The 27987-nt window shown below is 38.2% G+C and overlaps 1 pseudogene; it reads left to right on the top strand.

The window, feature by feature from the left end:
- Positions 1-10899: 10899 nt before the first annotated feature.
- Positions 10900-12966, top strand: LOC131834638 (cytoskeleton-associated protein 2-like; annotated as a pseudogene).
- Positions 12967-27987: the final 15021 nt, after the last annotated feature.

The following is a 27987-nucleotide window of genomic DNA, read 5'->3' as shown; positions in this document are numbered from 1 at the left end:
GGTTGCTGCTTGGCAGCTGCAGAGCAGATGGTGGGGAGGAGGAATAGACTGTTGATTGTTACAGCAGGACTCTGAGGCGGTCTGTGGAAGAGAACCTGCCTCACCATATGCCCTCTTAATGAAAACGGTTTGACAGCTAACACCTCAATCAAAAATACTATGCGCTGAAGTTCCTAGGAAATTTGTCAGGACTGGGTTCAAAGGGGGATACAAGTACTTATAGCATAAAGCAAGAGCATAGACTTGAGTTCATATCTTCATATTTATACATAGTAGTGGGGGGACTTTAGGCAGTTCATAACTTCTTTGTCTCTATTTTGTCTGTAAAAGACACCTGAGAATACATTGAAGAGTTGCTCTGGGATGGAAATGAGATAATGCACATAAAGGCAAAATACATCAACTGTATAGTATTTTTACTGCCTGCTCTTTAGCCCTAGAGAGTCAGAGGACACCGTTGTATTAAAGATGACACAACCGGCATCTCCCTGCTACCAGCATATTTTCTTAAAGGTCTTTGAAATAATTTACCTTGCCAAGAATGCAACGGATAAGTCAGCAGAGAAGAAAATAATTGTATCCATGACTTAGGAACTAAAATTTCTGGGGGAAAATGAAACATGAGCATGTCCTCATCTGTTTTTCTATCCTTAGTTATCACCTTGCAACACACAGTCCTGGTGAGTTACCTAGAACCTTTTTTTTTTTCCTCTTTCCAAAATAAAACCCTATGTCCTGAATTCCATTGGCTCTCTTGTAAAGCAGAGGAGCTTGTCATATTGAAGATTCTTGCTTGCAAGTGGCGGAAAACCCTGTACCGATTGGCTTTAAATAATAAGGAATTATATGGGTTTGCATCACCAGAACATCCAAGAGGTGGCGCTAGTTCTGAGCACAACTTTTTGGGCGCTCGAATGCCTCCAGGTCCTGGTGTCTGCATCCCTCTTTGCCTCCCCTTACCCACAGCAGCTGCAGCAACTCCAGGCATAGATCTCATCGCCGGGAGATTCCAGTGGAATAGAGCTCATGAACATAAGCCCATAGGAAAGTCTGGGTCTGCCTCTGATTTCATAAAGAATCATGATGTGCTGTAACAGTCAGGAGACTGGTTTCTAGTTCTGACTCTATTCCTACAATTTTTATGATGTTGGGAAGTCATTTGCTCCACCACTCCCCACCTCCACCCCCAACCCTTAACAGTCTCATTCTCAAAATAAAGGCATCAAATCTCAGTGCTGTCTCAGGTCTCCTGCAGAACCAGTATGTCTTCAGTTTTTCACAGTAAAGGCTTTTTCCTCTGGAGTTAAAGAATAGTGCCCTCTGATGGTCTCTTCTATACTTGCCTTTTTATTTAGTTTGATTGGTTTACATTTTCCAATTCACAAAGAGAAATGGTCTGAACAAAGTTACTGTGAAATGAAATTCCATATTGAAGTCTATTTTATTCCCACTCTCATTTTAAAATGTAAAAGGCTTGTGTTCTAACATATAAGTGGCTAAGGCTACGGATTTCATATTTATTACACATATTTTCTTAGGTGGTATTTTTCATTGTTTTTCATATTTTTAATCTCTTATGATTTTTTTGACCCATGTGTTACTTAGTGGCATGTTAGTTCATTTCAAAATCTTTGGGAATTTTCTAGATATCTTTTTTATTATTGATGTCTAACAATTTTTTTAAAGATGTATTTATTTGATAGAGCGAGCAAGTGGCAGGGAAGGGCAGAGGGAAAGAGAGAATCTCAAACAGACTCCCCGCCAAGCAGGGCCAATGTGGGGTTCAATCTCAGGACCCTGAGGTCATAACCTGAGCCGAAGCCAAAAGCTGGATACTTAGCCAACTGAGTCACCCAAGGGCCCAATGTCTAACAATTTAATTGTGGTCATATAATAGTCGGTGTGATTTAAAGCTTAAATTTTAGACTTGTCTTATGGTTCAACATATAGTTCAACATGAGTCTTTTCTGATGAAAACCCCATGTTCACGTGAAAAGTGTATCTGACCTATCCAGTGTGTGGTGGTCTTTACTACACTGAGTTTTTATAATACTCAACTCTTCTGAATCCTTCGCCCTCCTCTTTGTCTGCTTTACTGTCAGTTACTGAGAGTGGAGTGTTGAATCTCAAAATACGACTGTGGATTTGTCTAGTTCTCCATTTAGTTTTGTCAGTTTTTGACACGTGTACTTTGACACGTGTAACTGTTAGCAGTTACTTTCACGTTTGGGATCGGTCGTTTTTTTTAATGAACTGACCCATGTAACATAATACAATGTCTCTTTTTACCTCCGATAATACTCCTTATTTCGAAGTTTACTGTATCGGACATTAATATAGCCATATCACCTTTCGTCATTAAAATGATGAGTACTAGTATAATAAATATTTTCTGTCATTTTACTCAACGTATTATGATTTTATACTTAAGTGTGTCCCTTGTAAACACCTTAATAGTTGGGTCTTTTTAAAAACTTCTTATAGTAAAGGTCATAGTCCACTGTAATATAATAATCAATATGGTTGGGTTTAAGTGTATTATCTTTTTATTCATTTTCTATTTTTTTAGCTGCACTTTTCCCCATTAATCCTGCTTTCTCGCCATCTTTTGGTATTCCACTTTCTTTCTTTCTTTTTTTTTTTTTTTTAAAGATTTTATTGATCTATTTGACAGTGAGAGAGAGACAGTGAGAGCAGGAACACGAGCAGGGGGAGTGGAAGAGAGAAAGCAGGCTTCCCACGGAGCAGGGAGCCCGATGAGGGGCTTGATCCCAGAACGTTGGGATCATGACCTGAGCCGAAGGCAGACACTTAACAACTGAGCAACCCAGGTGCCCCATCACCTTATTTCTTCTATTAATTTAGTTATATCTTTTTTTTTTTTAATGATTCCTCTTTCTGCGTCTTTTAAATGATTATAATATGCATTTTAACTTATGGTTTGGCATGGATTAACACTGTCAGTTCATATATAGTGCTAAGAACCATACCACAGTGTACTTTCATTTACGTCCTCCCTTTCTTTGGCTGTTGTGGTCATGTATTTTACTGGTACATACACTATGCTACCCATAATCCAATGTTGATATTTTACTCTAAAAGAAAAATGTAAGGGCACCGAGGTGGCTCAGTTCATTAAGTGTCTGCCTTCAGCTCAGGTCATGATCCCAGGGTCCTGGGATCGAGCTCCACATTGGACTTCCTGCTCAGTGGGGAGTCTGCTTCTCCCTCTCCCTCTGCTTCCTCCCCAGCCCCACCCCCACTCATTCTCTCTCTCTCTCCAATAAATAAATGAAATCTTTAAAAAAAAATAAGATGTCTTTTATGACCTAATATCTAAAATATATAAAGAAGTCTCATGGGACACCTGGGTGATTCAGTCAGTTAGGCATCTGCCTTTGGCCCTGATCATGATGGTCCCAGGGTCCTAGGATCGAGCCCCATATCGGGCTCCTTGCTCAGTGGGGAGCTGGCTTCTCCCTAAGTCTGCTGCTCCCCCCTGCTTGTGCTCCCTCTCTCTCACTCTCTCTCTGACAAATGAATAAATAAATAGAATCTTTTAAAAAAGCTCTCAAAACTCAACAGTAAAAAGAAAATAACCCAATTTTATAAAGAGGCAAAATATATGAAGAGATGTTTCACTAAAGAGGAGAGAGGCAGATGGCCAAAAAGCATGGGAGATGTTCAACATCATTAGTCACTAGGGGCATGCAAATTAAAACCACAATGAGGTACCACCACACACCTATTAGGAAAACTAAAATAAAAAATAGCGATAATACTAAATGCTGGTAAGAATGCCCCAAAACTGGACCACTTGCATTTGCTATAAAGTAGTGTACTCTGGAAAATAGCTTGACAATTTTTCATAAAACTAATATGTTATTACTGTTCTTACCCTGCAGCTGCACTCTTGGGCATATACCCCAGAGAAATAAGAACTTATATTTATATAAAACTTGTACATGAATATTCATAGCAGCTTTATGTCTAGTAGCCAAATACAGGAAACAACCCAGATGTCCTTTGAGGGGCGAATGGTTTAACAGTGGTACATCTATCATCAAATACTTCTAAGCAATACCAAGAAACAAACTAAGGTTATAGGCAACAATCTAGGTGAGTCTCCATGAATTACACTGAATGAGAAAAGCTTAATAACAGTTAGTGGTTGCCAGAGTTGAGGGACGGGGCAGAGAGGGTGCGGGAGAGAAGAGGGTGTGGTTATAAAAGAATAGTACAAGAGATCTTTGTGGATGGTACATCTATTCTGTAGCTAGACTGTGATATTAGATACAGGGACCTGTACATGTGATACAATTATATGGAACGAAAAGCACACACATAAATGAGTGTAAGTAAAACTGGGGAAATCTGAGTAAGATCGATGAGTCATATCAATGTCAGTATCTTAGTTGTTATACTATATCGCAGTTCCATGAACTGTTTACACTAGAGAGAACTGGGTAATAGGTACACAGGATCTGTCAGTATTATCTCTTAGGACTGTAAAGGAATCTATAATTATATCAAAATAGGGGCACCTGGGTGGGTCATCTGAACATCTGCCTTCAGCTCAGGTCATGATCTCAGGGTCCTGGGATCGAGCCCTGCATCAGTCTTCCTGCTCAGCAAGGAGTCTGCTTCTCCCTCTCCCTCTGCCTCTCCTGCTGCTTGTGCTCTCTCTATCAAATAAAATCTTTAAAAAAAAAAAAAAAGGCAATTGTGCCACACTCCAAGAGCTATAAAGAAATAACGTTTTGATTATCGTGGAGACACAGAGTTCGGGAGCCAATGGCTTTGGAGATTGCAAAGCCTGATTGGTCACGCCCAGGAAACAATTTAGCTGTGAGAGGTGAACTCTGTGGTCTGATAACCAGACTGGTTGACATTAACAGCACAGTTCTAAATGCTTGATATGAAGCATCTCATTGGATCTGTACCACAACCCTCTGAAGTAGGATATTATTATTATGGCTATTGTGCAGGTGAGGCAATCAAAGCATAGTCGTATTAAATAACTTTCCCAGGTTATTAAAAAAAAAAAAAGAAAACCCAGGGAAGTCCTGTTTTGGCCAATCTTGAGTGATATCTCCACATTATATAAAGGGCACTAGGTTATTTGTCAAGATGTTGGGTTCTAATTGTAGTGTTACTGAGTCACAATCAAATACTTGAGAAATGACTCAACCACTTGGTTACCCCATTTGAAAAAAGAAATAGTGAGTACATGTCTAGGATCCTCACCACAGAAGCATTCTGGTTTTTTTTATGATTCCCCAATTCTAAAAAGAATGGTGGAAAGAATGTTTGCCATCCCCATTTTGACAGTTAAACTCCTCTCCAGTGACATAGTTCCTTTCCCCCTTTTCCCTCATTTAAGTGTTTACCGAACATCCACTGTAGGTTGTCTGTTGAGTATTTGGCTTTATTTGAGTTCCTGATGCCCCCCTTCCCCCACCTTTCTCTCCCTCTCCCTGCAGAAGGCTTCCCTAATGCCTTCAGTCACAGCAAATTTCAGATAACATAGCAATCATCTACCAAGTGCTTACCAAGTACAAAAGATGAACACATGCTATGGCCTTTAGTCAACACAAAACACAGTGAAATAGTACTAACATCACTTTATACTTGTGGCTTAGAAAAGGTAAATGTCTGAGTTAAGGACAGTCACTGACCATGGAAAGTTGAGGCGGATCTCAAACCCTAACCTACATAACTCAGACACACCTGGCGACATTGTCTATGCCTTGAAATCTTCCAGACGGTCATTTTTTAAAGAGGTGGATTACTCCATTATGATTTAAACAAACAAACAAACAAACAAACAACCCTTTCTCACTTTCCTTTCTGAAATTTTACATTTGATAATCAATCATTTTAACAAAAAGCATATTAGAATTCCAGAAGCTCCCTTAAGGTGGCAGTATAGACATAATCCATGCACGTGTAACCTTGAGTGCCAACTTGCAAGTAACGTACTTCTACAAATCAGCCTTGGCTCAGTTCTAGAGTTAGGTGAAATGTAAAATTCAGGCACTCTGAATGGGGAAAAAAAAGAGTTCTGAACACCCAGGATACTGGCCCCAGAGAAATTCAACCAACTTGCAAAACAAAATAACTTCCTAAGAGAACAAAACAAACACCTACTTGTTGCTGCCCACCTATTTGATAACTGGCCTTGGTCGTCTTCCAGCAGCAAACACAATAGCCCTAGCCACAGATGTTTTCCTATTTCCTCTGCCCCCTTGAAACCAAGCATTTGAGAATAGTCTATTTCTTCTTTCTTGATTTGCTCCAATGCTTGTAAGCAAGGGGACTCTGGTATATAGAAATGACACATATTTTTCTTTAACACGTATGAATCCCTGTCTTGGGGCTAAAAACAACAACAACAACAACAATAACAAACAACAACAACAAACAAAAAAAAAAAACAAACAAAAAAACCCAGAATGATTCAGCCAAGGTTCCCAAAGTGTTTGGTTAGGACAAAAAACAACCAGGCAATAAACATTTATGGAGTTACACCCAAATATAACAGATTTCTCTGGACTGTCTTCCCAGCATGTGACTGTGGTTTTGGAGAAATGTTTCATCTACCCACAGAATGAGTTCCCGGGAACCATATTTTTACTTCATGACTCTTGGTCATAGCTGATTGAATTAGAGGTAAACACCTGACTCCAGAGGAGGTAATTCATTGGCTAGCCAGAAGTCAACTGCCCTCTCTCTTGAGGACTTCAGCTAAGAGAAGGAGGTACATTTATTGAGACCCCTCATGGTGGAGAATTAGGAAGAAAGCCCAAGGGCTCTTGCTGCTGAGGCCATGGTTGTTCAGCTTTCCTCAGATCCAAGGTGATACCCTAGGTGGTTTTTGCTGAAGCTGATTTTGAATGGGTTTCTGTTGCAGGCATTTCCTATAAAACATACCAAAGTCCTGTGCAAAGCCCAGCAAGAATATAAGAAGGGATGTATGGCTTGTTCCTTGCCCCCCTGGGAATGGGTGGTCTTCTGTACTAGAGAAGATAACTGGGGTTCTGGAATCCAACACAGTCCCATCACCCTGAAAATGTCCTTTATTTCTCTCAGAGCCTTAGCTTTGTTCTCTGTAAACATGGAAATGATAACATCTGCCTAATAAAGTCATCCTCACCAGGCGGTGTCCATCTGGTCAGGTACCTGGCTCACAAGAGATACTCAATAAATATCAGCCTCCACTCTGCCTTGTAAGCAGGTCCTTTGGCTGGTCTCAGATGCAAGTCACACAAACACTGTGGAGTTTTTAATAGGAAATATATTTATCATATTTACACATGTACACACATGTATATATGATATATATATATGTATAGGTATATCGATATCCATAATAATGGCTGTTTAGCCAGGGAGAGGTTCTCTGCTTGGAACCTGCCAAGGCAGAGAGTAGCAGGGGGCGAAAGGGAGGGGTCTCTGCTCCTAGGAAATAGGCTTGTGGACAAAAAGATTGAGGCCTGATTCTTTTCTTTTTTCTTTTTTTCTTATGATATGTTAATCACCATATAATACATCATTAGTTTTGGATGTAGTGTTTTATGATTCATTTTTTGTGTACAACACCCAGTGCTCATTGTGATACATGCCCTCCTTAATACTCATCACCAGGCTAGCCCATCCCCCCATGTGAGAATAAACAAACAGAAAAACAATTACCCAATTCATGGAATTTTAGGCATCCCTGGGGAAACCTTTCTTCCTAGGGCACCTTTAAGTCACCCCATTATAGATGGGACACTAGATCATCTGCTGTGCTTGGAGAAAAGATTCCCAGGCTCTGGAGCTCCTGGGATGTTACTTAAGTTCTCACTGCCCTGTTGCTGAGAAAACATTGCATCTGGCTGCCAACAAATATTCATTGAGTATACATTTAATGGCAGGGACCATTGAACTGGAAATGCAGCATGACCAAGACAGACAGACAGTTCCTTCCCCTCAAAAATTCTGCATGAGTATACACCAAGTGTTATACATAGGCCTTATGACTCAGATTTCTTCTTTCAGAGTCCAACTTCCCTGGATTCATTTCTGAGTTCTATGGAGAACACAGAAGAGCCGTTTCCTGAAACCCTTTCAAACAGTGGGGCACCAATATTTCTCTACATTACTCCTTTTAAAAACGAAAACACAGAAAGCAGGACACATTTTCATCCATTTTCCTGCTGAAGGTTGAACAGCTTTGCTACCCCAAGGGTTCCAACATCAGTAGACACTACTGTCACTTGCCAGGTGTTATATCCCTAGTTGGACCTTGCAGACTGGCTGTCCAGGTTGGAAGAGTATGAAGGTGACAGATTTGCTTGTGAACATGCATGAAACAGCCACTAGAAACCTACTGAAGTATTACTGGGACTTGCCATGAAGCAAAGGCCAACAAAACATCACCTACACCATTGAACAGAGAAAAGCAATATTTTCAAAAATTAAAGGACTATGTGTAAATAAGATTCTACTCTGAAAAAGTAAACAAGATGTGAAATAAAGATCCAGTCTTGCTTTGGTATCACAATGTTCACCAGAATGGTATCCAAAATCTTTTAGGGTTTTTTTCTCCCCCTTTCTAATATATGCCCCAAATAAAGCAAGTCTGAGTTTGATCAGGAGAGCTTATATTGCATTCTTTGATAAATGAAGGGATGAATTTAACACACTGCTAAGCTTTAAAAAAAAAAAAAAAGTAATAAGACTAAGGAAGATCGTTGCTTCTTATTTTCTGTCTCAAAGAATCCCCTGGTAAGAGGAAGTTACTATTGGTGAAGTGAATGTTTAGTATTAGCAGAGTCACTTACAATAATCAGTGTTTGCATGGAGGACATTAGCTTAAGAAATCATTTACCTGAGAGTTATTGAAACAGTAATACATAGTTGATTAACGCATACTTTGTATATTATGCATATATATTGTATTCTTAATGTAAGCTAGAGGAAAGAAATGGTATTTTCTTTAATTAAAATATCATTAATAAAATCATAAAGAAGAGAAAATACATTTATAGTACTGTACTTATTGAAAAAATCCACATATAAATGAACCCATGCTGTTCAAACCTATGTGGTTCAAAGGTCAACTGTATATACAAATGTCAAATCACTACGCTCTACACTGGAACTTAATATAATGCTATATGTCCAATATTCCTCAACAACAAAAAAATTATCCTCAATGGAAAAAAAAATCTTCAAAAGACTATTATAAATTTTAACTTAATGGGAAACGTGTATCAAAACATCATCAAAAAAGTAGAAAGGTGAATAACTAATTGGGCAGAATATTTGCCACAATATGAGAAAAAGTAAATGCCCTTTATACATAATGAGTTTATAAACATTGAAAAATAAGATATTAAGACTGCCCAGAAAAGGTAAGGAAGATGGAAAAACTATTCATAAAAGAGATAAGACTTAGAAAGACATCACATGTTCATGAATTGGAACACTTACTATCATGAATATGTCAATACTATCCAAAGTGGTCTACAATTAGCAAAATTCCTATCAAAATCATAATGGTATATTTTGCAAGAATAGAAAATCCATCCTATAATTCACATTAATTATTAATTCTCAAGGCACCCTGCATGGTCAAACGATCTCGAAGAAAAGGAACAAATTTGGAGGCCTTATATTTCATTATTTCAAAACTTATTACAAAGCTACAGTATCTAATATGGTGTGGTTGTGCTCACTTCAGCAGCACATATACTAAAATTGGATCGATAAAATGGTGTGGTACTGGCATAAAGATGAATATTTTGGCCAATGGAATAGAATAGAGATCCTAGGAGTAATCCCTCACATATATGGTCAGAGGATTTTTGGTAAGGGTGACAAGACCACTCAAAGGACAAAGGACAGTTCTTTTAACAAGTAGTGCTAAAAAAACTGGGTATGTATGTACAAAAGAATGAAGTTCGACTCTTACCTTACTCCACATACAAAAATCAACACAAAATAAGTCAAAGACCTAAATGTAAGACCTAAGACTATAAAAATCTCAGAAGAAAACGTAGAAGACTGTCTTCATGACATTTGGGTTAGGCAAACCAAAAAGTAAAGCCAACAAAAGTGAAAATATCGCAATGTAACTATACCAAAAACACCTGTGCATCAAGCTGCAGACAGGCCTCATAGCCAACAAAGTGAGAGCCACTTCTGCTCACCAGACTACCCACAGAAGTCACACTGGAACTTGTAACCCTGCCTACCAGCATGCCCTAAAGCAGTTGCAACAAGGCTTTGCAACTGGCAGGGCTTTGCAGCCATCGGGGCCAAGGCCATCCCTGCCCACCAATGCACCTGAAGCAGTCCCAGCCATCCCACACATCACTATGCCCACAGCAGCTGAAGCTACCTTACAACAGGTCACACATAGCCCATCAGGGGAAATTACAAGAATACCTGACTCTACCGGTTAAGAAGGCTGTCATTGCTCTTGGCCCTACAGGAAATCCTCATGAGACTATTCTTTTAAGGCCAGGAGACATAATTAAATTACCTAATACACAGAAACCAACAGACAGTCAGGCAAAATGAAAAAACAGAAGAATATTTGTTCATGCTAAATCTCTCAACAAAGTGGGTTTAGAGGGAGCATACCTCAACATAATAAAGGCCATATATGAAAAATATGAAAAACCTATAACTAGGGCACCATTGGGCTTGCTGCTCAGCAGGGAGCCTGCTTCCCTTCCTCTCTCTCTGCCTGCCTCTCTGCCTACCTGTGATCTCTGTCAAATAAATAAATAAAATCTTTAAAAAAAAAAGAAAAACCTATAGCCAATCTCATATCCAATGGTGAAAAACTGAAAGCTTTTTCTCTAAGATCAAACCAAAGAATAAGAAAAAGCTTCCAAAAAATAACTATATGAAACAATTTACCTGATAGAGAGCCGAGACGCATCCCCCTCTGGAAGCAGCCATGGGCTCCCAGCCGTGCCTCAGGAGCTACACTACCCCCAACTAGAGGGCTCAGCCTGCATTCAGAGAACAAAGGAGACAAAAACTCAGGGAACATATATTAAAAAGAAAAGCTTTTTTTGCATACAGACAGGAAGATTACATACCCAGTAGTAGAGACCATGAAGTGATGAACTCTGAGGGCCAGGTCTGCAAAGAGACAAAAGTTCTGAAATTTAAAACAAAAATGGCTGGTAAAGAAAATGTCAGTAGACCTCCTGGGAACAAAAATCATATAACAATGAGAAAAAATTGTATTCCTTTAAGACCTTCTAATGAATCAACCAATTCAACCATAGTGATTGACACTACATAATTTTGAGGATAATAATCAAATGGGACAATCCATACCAATTAAAGATGACCCTCAACATCAACACATGAATTAAGCCAAGTGTTTCATTTTAAAAGCAACAATAAAAAGGAACAAATACCCAAAGAAAAACCAAAGATGCTAACATGCCCAAGGAGTTTGTGCTTGGGTCTTACCCTGGCCAAATTGTTCAGTCTAAGATTAATTCATTTAGAAAGCCCCTGCTAGTAAGAGATGAGAGTTCGGCAACAACAAAGAAACCTTCAGCTGCTGTCCCTAAAGCCCCAGAGCCTCCACCCACAGACACCCACAGTGTGACCATGAAAAGTGATAGAGCCACAAACGCGGTGACCATTGCTAAACTTGGGAGCACGGCATCTCAGGATAGACAGCTGGTGTGGCCTCCCATCAGAAGTCACAGTGACAGTGCTCAGGGTGCTGTGAAACAGGGCCTTGGGAGAACCACCGCCAACATTATAATCTGGGAAGGGCTCGGGAGGATGAATTACTGCAATCAAACACGGTTTCATCTAGTGCCAAAACCGGTTCTCAGGATGTAGAGAGAAGGAAGACACTGTCAATAAGCCTGACCTCTGAAACTCTAGGCAAGCCTGCTGTATCTTCTAAGACCAAACTGATACTGAAATCAAAAAGCACTGACCCTTGTAGACACATATAGCAAAAGCAACTCTTGATAGATAGGCTCAGGCCAGAGAAACAGCAGGAGAGAAAAGCTCGTCTGAGTGAGTGGAAAGCTGGCAAAAGAAAAGTGCTGAAAATGCCTCCTAGCTCAGTGATTACCCAGCCTGAGCCTGAAGGGCAGAATGAAAACTCAGCTGGGTCCTTTTGGACAATCATGGCAGAAGATGAGCAAAGATTATTTACTGAAAAAGTAAACAAGACATTTTTGGAATGCCTAAACCTGATTAATGAGAGATGCCAGAAGAAGAAATGTTGGTCATACTGAATGACCTGATTAAAAATATTTCAGATGCCAAAAAACTTGTTAAATATTGGCTATGCTTTGCACATATTGAACCACTCACAAGTCCTATCGAAAATATTATCACAATGTCTGAGAAAGCTGTTCTGGCAGGGGCTCAGACTATTGAAGAAATGCAATTGCAGATATTCTAACAATGAAGAATCAAGACAAAGTGAAATATGGAGAAAAGGTTGAGGCTTGTACAACTAAGGGATACATTCAGGAAGTCAACAGTGAAGATATGAGTGTTAATTTAGAGTCAGGAAGACTAGAGATGTGGTATTCCAAGATGGTGAAAAAGAGGAAGATGACAAAACAAAAGATCCAGGCAATGATGCTAAAACCCCCAGTTCAGAAACCAGGGGGAGCTGCTTCATTAAATATAATGTGTCTACTACATCATACCTACAAAATGTAAGAAAAAAGAAGATACAGTTTGATAACACAAATAAATGCATTTAAAGAACTAAAGTTTCTAACACCAGTTAGATGTTCTTGGAGTATTCACAAGAAGACTTCTAAATTGCCAGATATGTTAAAAGAACATTATCCATGTGTGTCTTCATTGGAGCAGTTAACAGAGTTGGGAGGTGAAACTGATGCTTTTGTATGCCGTCATAATGCTGCACTATGCCTGATGTACTCAGAGACTGGAACAGCACGAGAGAAATAAAGTGATGATAAGAAATGGGGGAGAAAACAATTTACTTGATTAAAGAGTTCAAAGTAATGGTCATAAAATGCTTACTGAACTTGGGAAAAGAATGGATGAACACACTAAGAACTTTAGAAAACATTAAAAATTGCCAATAAGAGCTGAAGAATATGATAGAAATAAAAAATTCATTACAGAAAATAAAGAGCAGGTTAGAGGATACAGAAAAAAAGATCAAACATTTGGAAGACAGGGTAGTGGAAATCACCCAATCACACAAACAAACTGAACAATGAAAAGAAAACCTGGGGCACCTGGGTGGCTCAGTGGGTTAAAGCTTCTGCCTTCGGCTCAGGTCATGATCTCAGGGTCGTGGGATCGAGCCCCACATCGGGCTCTCTGCTCAGCAGGTAGCCTGCTTCCCTTCCTCTCTCTCTCTGCCTGCCTCTCTGCCTACTTGTGATCTCTGTCAAATAAATAAAATCTTGAAAAGAAAAGAAAACCTAACTTTAAAAATAAAAATACTTGCATGGAGCACTGGGTGTGGTGCAAAAATAATGAATACTGTTATGCTGAAAATAAAAAATAAATTAAAAAAAAATAAAAATACTTTCAGGGATCTCTGGGACATCAAGCATACTAACATTGCATTATAGGGGTCTCGGCAGGAGGAGAGAAAGAGAATGGGACAAAAAAAAAATTAAAGAAATAGATCTTAAAACGTTCTTAACCTGAGGAAGGAAACAGACATCTAGGTTCAAGAAACACAGAGTCCCAAACAAAATGAACCCAAAGAGATACACACCAACACATAATATAAGTGAAATGTCAAAAATTAAAGTGGGAATGAACATATTTCATGCAAATGGAAATGAAAAAATGCTGGGGTAGCAAAACCTCAAATAAAATAGACTTTAAAACAAAGACTATAACAAGAAACCAAGAAAGGCACTGTAGTATGTTAACTACCTTGAATTTAAATTTAAAAATAACACTGGAAATTTAAAAAGAGAGATATTATATAATGATGAAGAAATCAATCCAACAAGAAGCTACAACATTAATAAATATTTATGCTTCATACCTAAGTATGAAGCAAATTTAACAGAGGCAGAGGGAGAAATTGACAGTAACATAATAATAGTTTATATAATAATAATAGCTTATATAATAATTGCCCATAATAATGCACGATTCAAAGCCATTTATTTATTTATTTATTTTTATTAACATATAATGTATTATTTTCCCCAGGGGTACAGGTCTGTGAATGGTCAGGTTTACATACTTCACAGCACTCACCATAGCACATAACCTCCCCAGTCCAGTGTCCATAACCCAACCACCCTCTCCCTACACCCCTTCCCCCAGCAACCCTCAGTTTGTTTTGTGAGATTAAGGGTCTCTGGGTGCCTGGGTGGCTCAGTGGGTTAAGCCACTGCCTTCGGCTCAGGTCATGATCTCAGGGTCCTGGGGATCGAGTCCCGCATCGGGCTCTCTGCTCAGCAGGGAGCCTGCTTCCTCCTCTCTCTCTCTGCCTACTTGTGATCTCTCTCTGTCAAATAAATAAATAAAATCTTTAAAAAAAAAAAAAAAGGGTCTCTTATGGTTGTCTCCCTCCCTATCCCACCTTGTTTCATTTTTGTCTTCCCTACCCCCAAACCCCCCACTTTGCCTCTCAAATTCCTCCTATCAGAGAGATCATATGATAATTGTCTTTCTAGTAGAAAGACTTTTAACACTCCCTTACATTAATGGACAGATCATTCAGAATGACTCATTAGACTGGATAGACCTAACAGATATATATAAAACATTGTACCCAAAAACAACAGGGTACCATTCTTTCAAGTGTACATGGAACATTCTCCAGGACAAGTCACATGTTAGGCCACAAGCAAGTCTTAATAAATTTAAGAATACTGAAATCATATTGTGCATCTTTTCTGACTGCAATGGTATGAAACTAAACATCAACCATACACAAAAACACACACACACAAATAAACTGGAAAAAATCCAAACACATGGAAGGTAAACAACATGCTACCAAATAGCAAATGAGTCAATGAAAAAATGAAAAATGAAATCAAAAGATACTTGGAGACAAATGCACATGAAAACACAACAGACCAAAAATCTTTGGAATGCAGTAAAGTGGTTCTAAGAGGGCCATTTATAGTGATACAGGTCTACCTCAGTAACAAGAAAAATCTCAAACTGTGTAACATTATACCTAAAGGACCTAGGGGGGAAAAAAAGCCCAAGATGAGTAGAAGGAAAAAAATTTATAAAGGTCAGAGCAGAAATAGGACAGAAAAAAAACAAAACAAAACAGAAAAGATCGATGAAAACAACATTGGCTCTTTGAAAAGAATAAAGTTAACAAAACTTTAGCTAGAAAAAAGAGAAAGGGCCTAAAAAAATAAAAACATTTTGTTTTATTTTAAGATTTTTATTTATTTGACAGACAGACCACAAGTAGGCAGAGAGGCAGGCAGAAAGAGAGAGGAGGAGGAGGCAGGCTCCCTGCTGAGCAGAGATGTGAGGCTTGATCCCAGGACCCTGGGATCATGACCCGAGGCGAAGGCAGAGGCTTTAACCACTGAGTCACCCAGGTGCCCCAAATAAAAACATTTTAAAAAGAGATGTTACAGTAAACACCATGGAAATACAAAGGATTATAAGAAACTACTATGAACAATTATAAACCAAAAAATTAGATGACCTAGAAAAAATAAATTTCTAGAAACATACACTGTTCTAAGACTTAATCAACAAGAAATAGAAAATGTAAGCAGAGCAATTATTAATAATAAAGCTGAATTGGCAATCAAAAAACTCCAACAAATGTAAAATCCAAGACCAGATAGTTTTACAGGTCAATTCTACCAAACATTCAAAGAAGATTTATACCTATCCTTCTCCAACTCAGCCAGAAAATTGAAGGAAAACTTCTAAATTCATTTGGGGATATTACCAAAACAAACCAAAGACACCACAAAAACAATTAAAAAAAAAAAAAAAAAAAGAAAGAAAGAAAGAAAGAAAAAGAAAAACAAACTACAGGCCAATATCTCTAATGAGCATAAATGTAAAAATCCTCAAAAAATATGAGCAAGCCACATTCAAAAATACATATTCAAAAATACAAAAATACATTCTATAAGTGGGATTTATTGTAAGCATACAAAGATGGTTTAATATTTGCCTCTTGACAATATGATTCTCCACTTTAACAAAATGAAAATTGGCAATTATATGATCATCTTAATAAGTGAAGAAAAAGCATTTGACAGAATTAATTCATTCATGCTAAATGTCTCAACAAAGTGCGTTTAGAGGGAGCATACTTCGACATAATAAAAGCCATATATGGAAAAAACCATAGCCAGTCTCATATTCAATGGTGAAAAATTGGAAGCTTTTTCTCTAAGATGAAGAACAAGATAGAGATACCCACCTCATCACTTTTATTCAACATAGTAGTGGAAATCTTAGCCATAGCAATCAGGCAAGAAAAAGAAAGAATGCATCCAAATTGATAAGAAGTAAAACTGTTCACAGATGACATGGTACTATACTATACATAGAAAACCCTAAAGGTTACACCAAAAAACTCTTCAAATTGATAAATGAGCTTGATAAAGTAGCAGCTACAAATCAATATACAGACATCTATTGCATTTCTATATGCTAAAAACAAACTATCAGAAAGAGAAATTGAGAAAACATTCCCATATGCAATTGTATCAAACAGAATAAAATATCTAGGAATAAATTTAACCAAGGAGATGAAAGAGCCTATTCTGAAAACCATAAGATATTAAGGAAATTGAAAAGGACCGAAAAAAATAAGTGGAAAGACATGCCATGCTTATTGATTGGAAGAATCCATATTGTGAAAATGTTAATACTACCAAAGCCATCTTAATCCAAAGCAATCCCTATAAAAATACCAATGGTATTTTTCATAGAAGTATACTAAAATTTGTGTGGAACCACTGAAGATTCTGAATAGTCAAAGCATCTTCAGAAAGAACAAAGCTGGAGGCATCATGCTCCAAAATTTCAAATTATGCCACAAAGCTATAGTAATCAAAACAGGTACTGATTGTGTTCCAAGATGGCAACACAGGAAGACCCTGAACTCACTTCCTCCATGGACACTTGAAATATACACCTACTGATAGAGCAGTTCCTCCTGAAGGAGAACTGTTTGAATAGCTTCTATACAACCTGAGATGGAGAGATCACATAGAAAATGACAAGAAAAATGGAAACATGGTAACAAATGGAACCCCAAACCCCAATGCTGAAAATTACAGCAGGGAGGGTCGATACTGAGCAACCAGGAGCAAATTGGTCTGCCCTGGAAAACAGTTAAAAAAAAAAAAAAAGCTGCAGTTTAAAAGGGTAAGCTAGAATTTGAAGGAACTATCTTTAGAACCCTACCAAATGGTGAGGAAGCTACTAAAATCTTCGGGGTCCAAAGGGCTAGTGAAAGCCATGATTTATGCTCACCTTCCATGTTGAGACCACAAACAGGAGTAGGGTTCCAAGTACAATAGCAAGCCTGCCACGTCAACAAGCAATAGTTCTCTATTCCATACAAGCACAGGATACCTTGGAGCATAGAAAATAAGCCACAATTTAAAAGAGCAACTAGAATATGAAGGAACTAGTCCTAGAGCCCTGCCACATGGTGGGGGAACTACTGGAACTCCCTGGGTCCAGAGTGCCTAGTGAACATCATGGTTTACTGCCCCTTCCCCTTGATAGCATAGTCAGGAATATGGTCTGGATGCCCTAGCTGGCCCACTGCCCCATTGAATCTCAGGCATCTATCCCATATACCAACACCTGCCATCACACCAAGGTGGCTGACATGCCACAGACCTGGACAAACCTGGTCAGTGCTCACTATAGCGTCACCTTTTGGGCTAAGGAGACACAGGTGCAGAGTACCATGAACACTAATCCATATCATTTAAGTGACCCATATAACTTAAGCTCCAGAGAGCTGGGTGCTAGGGCTCCCCAGTCCAGGGTGCTCTAGGTCATCCTAGTTCATGCCTGCTTCAGTTCCACTCACCCCATCAAGGTGCTTCTTGTGTGGAGTATCCCAGAAACCCCCAGTCCAGGACCACCTCAGTTCTAGCCACCCTACCATGACACACCTTTGTACGAAATGGCCAGGGCTCCCTGGCCTACATCCTGCCTCAGAACCAGGCTCTCTACCATTGCACACCCATAACACTCTCACCCACACTTGCCTCAGCTCTAATAGCCCTGCCAGGGTCCTCCCCTGCATTGAGCACCATGCAACACCCAGCCTACACCCACTTCAGGGTCAGCTGTCTTGCCAGGGGCAGCCCCAGCATGAGCATCCTATGCATGACCCCATGCCCCAAATAACCAGAACACTAGCCAGCCAGTCAAAGTCACCAGGCACAGACAGCCTACACAGGGGATGATCATATACTAGACAATTTCTTCAAGCTTAAGAGGAGTAGCTATTCCACCTAATTCATGGAAACAAATACAGAAAGTCAAGCAAAATGAGGAGACAGTGGATATGCTCCAAATGAAAAAAAATAAGACAAAACCCAAGAAAAAGAACCAAGTGAAACAGAGACAAGCAATATACCCAATAAAGAGCTTAAAAGAAAGATCATGGGTGTCTGGATGGTTCAGTTGGTTAAGGATTTGCCTTTAACTCAGGTCATGATCCAGGGTCCTTGGATTGAGCCTCACATCAGGCTCTCTGCTCAACAGGAAGCCTGGTTCTCCCTCTTCCTCTCCTTTTCCCCCACCGCTCATGCTCTGTGTCAAATAAATGAATAAATAAAATCATTAAAAATTTTAAAATAAAGTAAAATAAAATAATTATATAAATGAATGAATAAAAGACTCACCAGACTGGAAAGACAAGTTAAAGAGCTCAGTGAGGACTTCAACAAAGAGACAGAACATATAAAAAGGAACTAATGAGAGTTCAAGAATACAGTAACTGAAGTGGAAAACACACTAGAGGGAATCCGCAGTAATTTAGAGGACATGGAAGAAATGATAAGTGAACTGGGAGAGAAGGTAGTAGAAAGCACCCAATCTCATCAGTAAAAAGAAAAAAGAATTTCAAGAAATGAAGATAGGTTAAGAGATTTCTAGGGCAACATCAAGCACACAAATATTCACATTAAAGGGGTCCAAGAAGAAGAAGAGAGAAAGAGGCAGAAAACTTATTTGAAGAAATAATAGTTGAAAATTTTCCTAAGCTATGAAGGAAACAGACATTCAGGTTGAAGAATCATGGAGTACCAACAAGACAAACCCAAGGAGGTCCACACCGTAACATATGATAATTAAAATGTCAAAGGTTAAAAATAAAGAGAGAATTTTAAAAGCAGCAAGAGAGAAGCTAAAAGTTATGTACAAGGGTAACTCCATAGGGTCATCAGCTAATTTTTTCAGCAGAAACTTTGTGGAACAAAGGGAGTGGCATGATGTATTCTGGAAGGAGCCAGAAGGGAAAAAAAACCCACAACCAAGAATATTCTAGCTACCAAGGTTATCATTCGGAATAGAAAAAGAGATAAAGAGTTTCCCAGACAAACAAAAGTTAAACGAGTTCATTATCATTAAACTGGCCTTACAAGAAATGTTAAAAAGGACTTTGTTAAGTGGTAAAGAAAAGCCCATAGTTAGAAGTAAGAAAATTATGAATAAAAAGATGTGAAGTATGACAACATATATATAAAACATGAAGGCAGGGTGTTAAAAAGGAAGTTCTTTTAGCACATGTTATAATTTAGTGGCTATCAACTTAATATAGACTGCCTTTTACCTATGATGTTATATACAAAGCTCATAGTAACTACAAACTCCAAACCTAAATTAGATACACGAAAAATAAAGAGGAAAAGAGGCCAAGGTTAATACTAAAGAAAGTCATTACCATAAAGAAAGAGAGGAAGAGAAAAGAAACTACAAGAACAGCCGGAAAACAGTGAACAAAATTGCAGCAAGTATATATCTGTCAGTAAATACTTTAATTGTTAAGTGATGTAAATGCTCCAGTCAAAAGACACAGTGTGGTGGAATGGATTTAAAAAAAAAAAAAAAAAAGACCCTTCTATATATAGCCTACAAGAGACTCACTCCATACCTCAAAACACATAGAGACTTAATTAAAAGTATAGAAAAAGATACTCCATGCAAGGGGTGGGGGAGCACGACTATCAATATTTATAGGAGACAAAATAAATTTTAAAAAGATTGCAACAAAAGAAAAAGAGGAGCATTACAGAATGATTAAGGGATCAATCCAGCAAGAGGATATAGTCATCGCAAGTATCTATACACCCAACATTGGGGCACATTAAATACAGCAAATGCCAACAGACATAAAGGGAGAGATTCACAATGATACAATAATAGTAGGAGATTTTTAACAACCCATTTACATCAATGGGTAGATTATCCAGACAGCAAATCAATAAGGGAAGAGTGTCTTTGAATGTTTGAATGACACATTAGAAAGACTTAACAGAGTGTGTGTGTGTGTGTATTATTCCATCCAAAAACAACAGAATACACATTTTTAAAGTCCACATAGAACATTCTCCAGGCGAGATCACATGTTAGACCACTAACAAGTCTCAATAAATTTAAGAAGATTGAAATCAAATCATGCATCCTTTTCTTTTCTTTCCTTTTTTAATATATTTTTTAAAGATTTTATTTATTTGACAGAGAGAGAGGGATCACAAGTAGGCAGAGAGATGGGGAAGCAGGCTCCCTGCTGAGCAGAAAGCCCGATGTGGGGCTCGATCCCTGGACCCTGGGATCATGACCTGAGCTGAAGGCAGAGGCTTTAACCCACTGAGCCACCCAGGCACCCCTTCTTTTCTTTTTTTAATAATTAATTTTTTTATTTTTTTCAGTGTTCCAAAATTCATTGTTAAGCACCACACCCAGTGCTCCATGCAATAGTGCCTTCCTTAATACCCACCACCAAACTAACCGCCCCCCAAAACCCTCAGTTTGTTTCTCAGAGTCCACAGTCTCTCATGGTTTGTCTCCCCTCTTTTTCAACCACAAATATAGTATCAAACTAAAATTACACATACTCATACAAAACTGAAAGAAAAGAACCCACAAACACATGGAAGGTAACCAACATGTTACTAAATACCCAATGGGTCAATGAAGAAATGAAAGACTAAGTAAAAAAAAATACATGAAGACAAATGAAATGACAATGGACCAAAATCTCTGGGATGTGATGGCAGTGGTTCTAGAAAAGAAATATTTACAGTGATACAGGCCTACCTCAAGAAACAAGAAAATCTCAAATAAACAATGTAACCTATACCTAATGGTCTACCTAAAGAAAAAGAAGAAGAAACAAAGCTCAAGATTGGTAGAAGGAAAGAAATAATAAAGATCAGGGCAAAAATAAATGACATAGAGACTAAAAAAAAAAAAAAAAAAAAATAGAAAAGATGAATAAGAGCTATTTCTTTGAAAAAAGATAGACAAAACTGGCAAGCCTTTAGCCAGACTTACAAGAGGATGCAAGTAAATAAAATCATTAACAAAAGAAAAGAGGTTACAAGTGATACCACAGAAACACAAAAGATTATAAAAGAAAACTATTAAAATTATATGCCAACAAATTGGACTACATAGAAATGGATTAATTCCTAAAAACAAAATCTTCCAAAATTGAACGAGGAAGAATAGAAAATCTAAACAGATGAAATTGAATGAGTAAAAAACAAAACAAAACAAAACAAAAACCTCCCAAAGATCAAAAGTTTAGGACCAGATAAATCGACAGCTTAAATTCTATCAAACATTTAAAAAACAGTTAATACCCATTCTTCTTGATCTGCCCCAAAAAATAAGAGGAAGGAAAGCTTCCAAATACATTCTATGAGGCCAGCATTACCCTGCTACCAAAACCAGACAAAGACATTACAAAAAAAAAAAAAAAAAAAAAAAAAAAAATACAGGCCAATATCCTTGAACATAGGAGCAAAAGTCTTCAACACAATATTAGCAAAACAATAAAAGGTTATTCAACAATACATTAAAAGGATCATTCAGGGGCGCCTGGGTGGCTCAGTGGATTAAGCCGCTGCCTTCAGCTCAGGTCATGATCTCAGGGTCCTGGGATCGAGTCCCACATCGGGCTCTCTGCTCAGCAGGGAGCCTGCTTCCTCCTCTCTCTCTGCCTGCCTCTCTGCCTACTTGTGATCTCTGTCTGTCAAATAAATAAATAAAATCTTTAAAAAATAAAAAATTAAAAAAATTTAAAAAAGGATCATTCACCATGATCAAGTGGGACTTATTTCAGGGTTACTGGATGGTTCAATATTCACAAATCAATCAATGTGCTATACCACATTAACAAAACAAAGGATAAGAATTATATGATTATTTCAATAGATGAAAAAAGGCATTTAAAAAAAAATGCCACATCTATTCATGATAAAAACTCTCAACAAAGTAGGTTTAGAGGAAACATTCCTCAACATAGTGCACGCCACATAAGAAAAACCCACAACTAACATTATGCTCAAAACTAAGAGCTTCTCCTTTAAGATCAGGAGCAAGACAAGAATGTCTTCTCACCACTTTGATTCAGCATGGCAAGTCCTAGCCACAACAACCAATCAAACAAACAAACCAAATACAAAAGACAAAAAGAAAGAAAAGAGGAAAAAAGGGGGGCATCCAAATTGGTAAAGAAGTAGACCATGTGTTGATGACATGATACTACACACAGAAAACACTAGAGATTCCACCAAAAAACTATTCAAAATAATAAATGAATTTAGTGAAGTTGCAGGGGACAAAATTAATATACAGAAATCTGTTGTGTTTCTGTATACTAATAAAGTAGCAGAAAGAAAAAAAATTTTTAAAGATTTTATTTATTTATTTGACAGAGATCACAAGTAGGCAGAGAGGCAGGCAGAGAGAGGAGAAGGCTGAGAGAGAGGAGGAAGCAGGCTCCCTGAGGAGTGGAGAGCCAGATGCGGGGCTCGATCCTAGGACCCTGGGATCATGACCTGAGCTGAAGGTAGAGGCTTTTAACCCACTGAGCCACCCAGGCACCCCGCAGAAAGAATTTTTTTTTTTAATTCCATTTATAATTGCACCAAAGAATTACCTCGTAGTAAACTTAGCCAAACAAGTAAAAAACATGTACTCTGAAAACATAAGACATGGATAAAAGAAATTGAAGATGATACAAAGAAATGGAAAGCTATTCCATGCTCACCAATTTTAATATTGACAAATGTTTATACTACCCAAAGCAATATGTAGTTTCAATGCAATCCCTATCAAAGTACTAACAGTACAAAGTAACAAAATAACAAAGTACTAACTAAGCATTTTTCACAGAACTGTAACAAATAATACTGAAATTCATATGGAACAACATTAACAAAAAAACCCCAATAGCCAAAACAATCTTGAGAAAGAGAACAAAATTGAAGGTATCATATCCCCAATTTTAAGATCTATTATAAAGCTGTGGTAAACAAAACCATATGCTCCTGGCACAAATGTAAACTTATAGATCAATGAATCAGTCTAGGGAACCCAGAAACAAACCTGCACTTAGAAGGGAGGGGGTTCAGGGGATGGGTGAGTTTGGTGGTGGGTATTAAGGAGGGCACATATTGCATGGAGCACTGGGTATGGTGCATAAACAATGAATCTTGGAACACTGGATCAGAAACTAATGATGTATGGTGATGAACATAACAGGATAAAAAAATAAACCCACACTTATATGATCAATTAATCTAAAACAAAGAGGCAAGAATATAAAATGGGGAAAATAATTTTCTTCAATAAATGATGTTGAAGAAAAATGGACAGCAACATGCAAAAGAATGAAACTGGACCGCTTTCTTTCTTTTCTTTTTTTCTTTTTTTTTTTTTTTTTTACTTATTTATTTGAGAGAGTGAGAGAGAGCATGAGAGAGGAGAAGGTCAGAGGGAGAAGCAGACTCCCTGTGGAGCTGGGAGCCCGATGCGGGACTCGATCCCGGGACTCCAGGATCATGATCTGAGCTGAAGGCAGTTGCTTAACCAACTGAGCCAACCAGGCTCCCCAGAAATTGGACCACTTTCTTACTCCATACACAAAAATAAACTCAAAATTAAAGGCCTAAATGTGAGACATCAAACCATTTAACTTTTAGTAGAAAACATAGTTGGTAAATTTTTGGATATTGATCATAGTGGTATTTTGGGGGATGTATCTCATCAGTGATGGGCAACAAAAGCAAAAATAAACAATTAGGACTACATCAAACTAAAAAGGTTTTACACAGTTAAGAAACTATCAACAAATAAAAAGCAGCTTACTGAATTAGAGTATATAGATATTTTCAAATGGTATATCTCATAAAGGATTAATGTTCAAAATACATAAAGAATTCCTACAACTCAACTAAAAAAAAATCTGATTAAAAAATGGGCAGAGGATATGAATAGACATTTTTCCAAAGGCATACGGATGGCCAACAGACACATGAAAAGATGTTCAACATCACTAATATATGAAATAGGGCATAGAACTTAATATGTGATATATCAGTTATGTAACAAATATAGGTGAGCAGACTAAAAAGAATGGAAACAATTTGAGATGTGTATGATGATTTCTTCTGGTTGGTCAGACTTGGGGCGATTTTTTTCATTCTTCATACTTTTTTTATTCGTTTTTTATATTTTCCCCTAGTAGATCATGGTCATTCAAGGCCTTCAGTGGAATATGTGATCTTTACCTTCAGTTACCTATGAGCTCTGTGAGCCAGCGGTTCTCAATTAACTGACATTTGGGTTAACATCAATTAGCTATTTTTCAGCTCTCAAATTTATATTTGTGTCCTAGACTCAAGTCATAACATGAGTCCTAGCAATCTTACTTGTTATTTATTTATTTATATTTTGTACTTATATTTGTATGTAATAAGATATACACACAAGATTATTATAATTTTAATGACAATTAACATTATATATTTTTAAGAGCAATTAAATATATTCCTAACAATATCACCACAATTCTTATATTGCCATAAATAAGCTTTGTTCAACTTTGTTCTGTAGAGTATCTTTCTGAAAAGCATTATCGGAGAAATCATAGAGAAAGCGGTTTCATTATAAAGTAAGTTTGGGAACCTTGCTACTTTTCTTTAAAACTTCTTTCACCATAAACTTCTGTTACCAAGTAATGGCTGTGAAACTAGGAACCCGTTCGTGAAGTGCTACAGTAATAGGAATGATAACAGAAAGCTGGTTAAACGTGAGAATGTACTTCTTGGGAAAAGTAGGGTTTTTGTTTCTACTATAATATGAACTAAAAATATATTTAATAGATGAATTCAGGGTGTGATGGGCTAAATTATCTGAGACTATGACTCTATTTGGAGATAAGATCTTTAAAGAGCTGATTAAGTTAAAATGGGGTCATTAGGATGAGCTCTAATCCAACATGACTGGTGTCCTCATAAGAGGAAATTTGAGCACAGACACACACACACACAGGAAGAAGACAGAGGGAGAGGATGACCATCTACAAGCCAAGGAAGAGAACCCTCTAAAGAAACCAATTCTGCCAACACCTTGATCTTGGACTTGCCTCTAGAATTGGGAGAAATTTTATTGCTGTGCTTTAAATCACCCAGTCTGTGGAACTTCGCTATGGCAGACTTAGTAAATGAGTACAAGTCATGCATACCACTGTTCGGTTGGAAGTAGGAGGAACATGACAGAAGTGGCAGGAGGTCCCCTGGTAAGGAGGAATACTGGACCACCGATGTTGCTTAGAATTCTGGGAGCATGGTGATAATAAAACTGCTTTCAAACTCTGTGTGGACAATGTAGACCTTATTACCTGCACCTGGATGTGTTACTCCCTTCACCATCTCTCATGGCACCCTTTGATTTAATTGTGCCGTGGTTTGGGCTGTGTTCCCCCAAAAGATGTGTTGATGCCCTAATCCCCGCTACCTGCGAATGTCACCTTACTTGGAAATAAGTCTTTGTAGATATAATTAAGACAAGGTCATATTGGATGAAAGATACCACCTTACACTAGTTAGAATGGCCAAAATTAACGAGACAGGAAACAACATGTGTTGGAGAGGATGTGGAGAAAGAGGAACCCTCCTACACTGTTGGTGGGAATGCAAGTTGGTGCAGCCACTTTGGAGAACAGTGTGGAGATTCCTCAAGAAATTAAAAATAGACTGGGGCGCCTGGGTGGCTCATTGGGTTAAGCCGCTGCCTTCAGCTCAGGTCATTATCTCAGGGTCCTGGGATTGAGTCCCGCATCGGGCTCTCTGCTCAGCAGGGAGCCTGCTTCCTCCTCTCTCTCTCTGCCTGCCTCTCTGCCTACTTGTGATCTCTCTCTGTCAAATAAATAAATAAAATCTTTAAAAAAAAAAAAGAAATTAAAAATAGAACTTCCCTATGACCCTGCAATTGCACTACTGGATATTTACCCCAAAGATACAGATGTAGTGAAAAGAAGGGCCATCTGTACCCTAATGTTTATAGCAGCAATGGCCACGGTCACCAAACTGTGGAAAGAACCAAGATGCCCTTCCACGGACGAATGGATAAGGAAGATGTGGTCCATATACACTATGGAGTATGATGCCTCCATCAGAAAGGATGAATACCCAACTTTTGTAGCAACATGGACGGGACTGGAAGAGATTATGCTGAATGAAATAAGTCAAGCAGAGAGAGTCAATTATCATATGGTTTCACTTATTTGTGGAGCATAACAAATAGCATGGAGGACATGGGGAATTAGGAGAAGGGAGTTGAGGGAAATTGGAAGGGGAGGTGAACCATGAGAGACTATGGACTCTGAAAAACAATCTGAGGGTTTTGAAGGGGTGGTGGGGTGGGAGGTTCGGGGAACCAGGTGGTGGGTATTAGAGTGGGAATGGATTGCACAGAGCACTGGGTGTGGTACAAAAACAATGAATACTAAAAAAAAAAAAAAACAATGAATACTGTTACGCTGAAAAAAATAAATATTTTTTTTTTTAAAAAGAAAGTAAGTCTTAAATCCAAGGACCAGTGTCCTTATAAGAGAAAGATTTGAAAACCCACAGGGACAAAGGACTTACGAGGATGAAAAGCAGAGACTGAAGTTGTTCTACCACAAACCAAGTAATGCCCAAGATTGCTGGCAAGGAAGAATCTTTCCCAAGAGTCTTCAGAGACATGATGGCCCTGCCAACAATTTGGCTTAAGATTTCTAATCTTCACGGCGCCTGGGTGGCTCAGTCGTTTAAGCAGCTGCCTTCAGCTCAAGGTCATGACCCCAGGGTCCTGGGATTGAGCCCCGCATTGGGCTCTCTGCTTGGTGGGGAGCCAGCTTCCCCACCCCCCTCCATACTTGTGATCTCTGTCTGTCAAATAAATAAATTTAAAAAAAAAAAGATTTCTAACCTTCACAACTGTCGCAGAATAAATTTCTGTTGTCTTAAGCTTCCCAGTTTGTTGTGTTTTGCTATCGCAGCCCCAGGAAACTAATAACAACAAAGAGATCTTGAAACTTGTTGATTACTGAGTTAAACAATTCACTTCATATTTCAAAGTTTACCTACCATGTGGAATGCAATTACTTATCTATATCCTCCTAATCTGAGCTCCTCGTTGACTGACCAATTAGAAAAGATGGACATGTCTTGAGCTCCCTGAATGATCTAGGCAGGCTACCAGCCCCTCTATGGATCTAGAATATTTTAATGACTCATTACTAAGAAAGAGAAAGGACCCTTCCCAACATCCTTTGATTTTTTGGTAACTCCGTATAATATTTAAAACATGAAACAGCAGAATATAAGTTTCCTGCTATAACTGTCACCTTGAACAATGGCTGACATACAGGATGCACTCAATAAATTTTGTTCAAAGAAATGCATAAGCACACAATTCCCACAGTGTAAGATGAGCACTGTCCATGCACACCTGTTTCCCATCCCT

Source organism: Mustela lutreola, chromosome 6 (genome assembly GCF_030435805.1).
Source record: "Mustela lutreola isolate mMusLut2 chromosome 6, mMusLut2.pri, whole genome shotgun sequence".
NCBI classification, from domain to species: domain Eukaryota; kingdom Metazoa; phylum Chordata; class Mammalia; order Carnivora; family Mustelidae; genus Mustela; species Mustela lutreola.
Note: the sequence above shows the minus strand (reverse complement) of the source record. Positions and strands in the feature narration are given on the sequence as shown.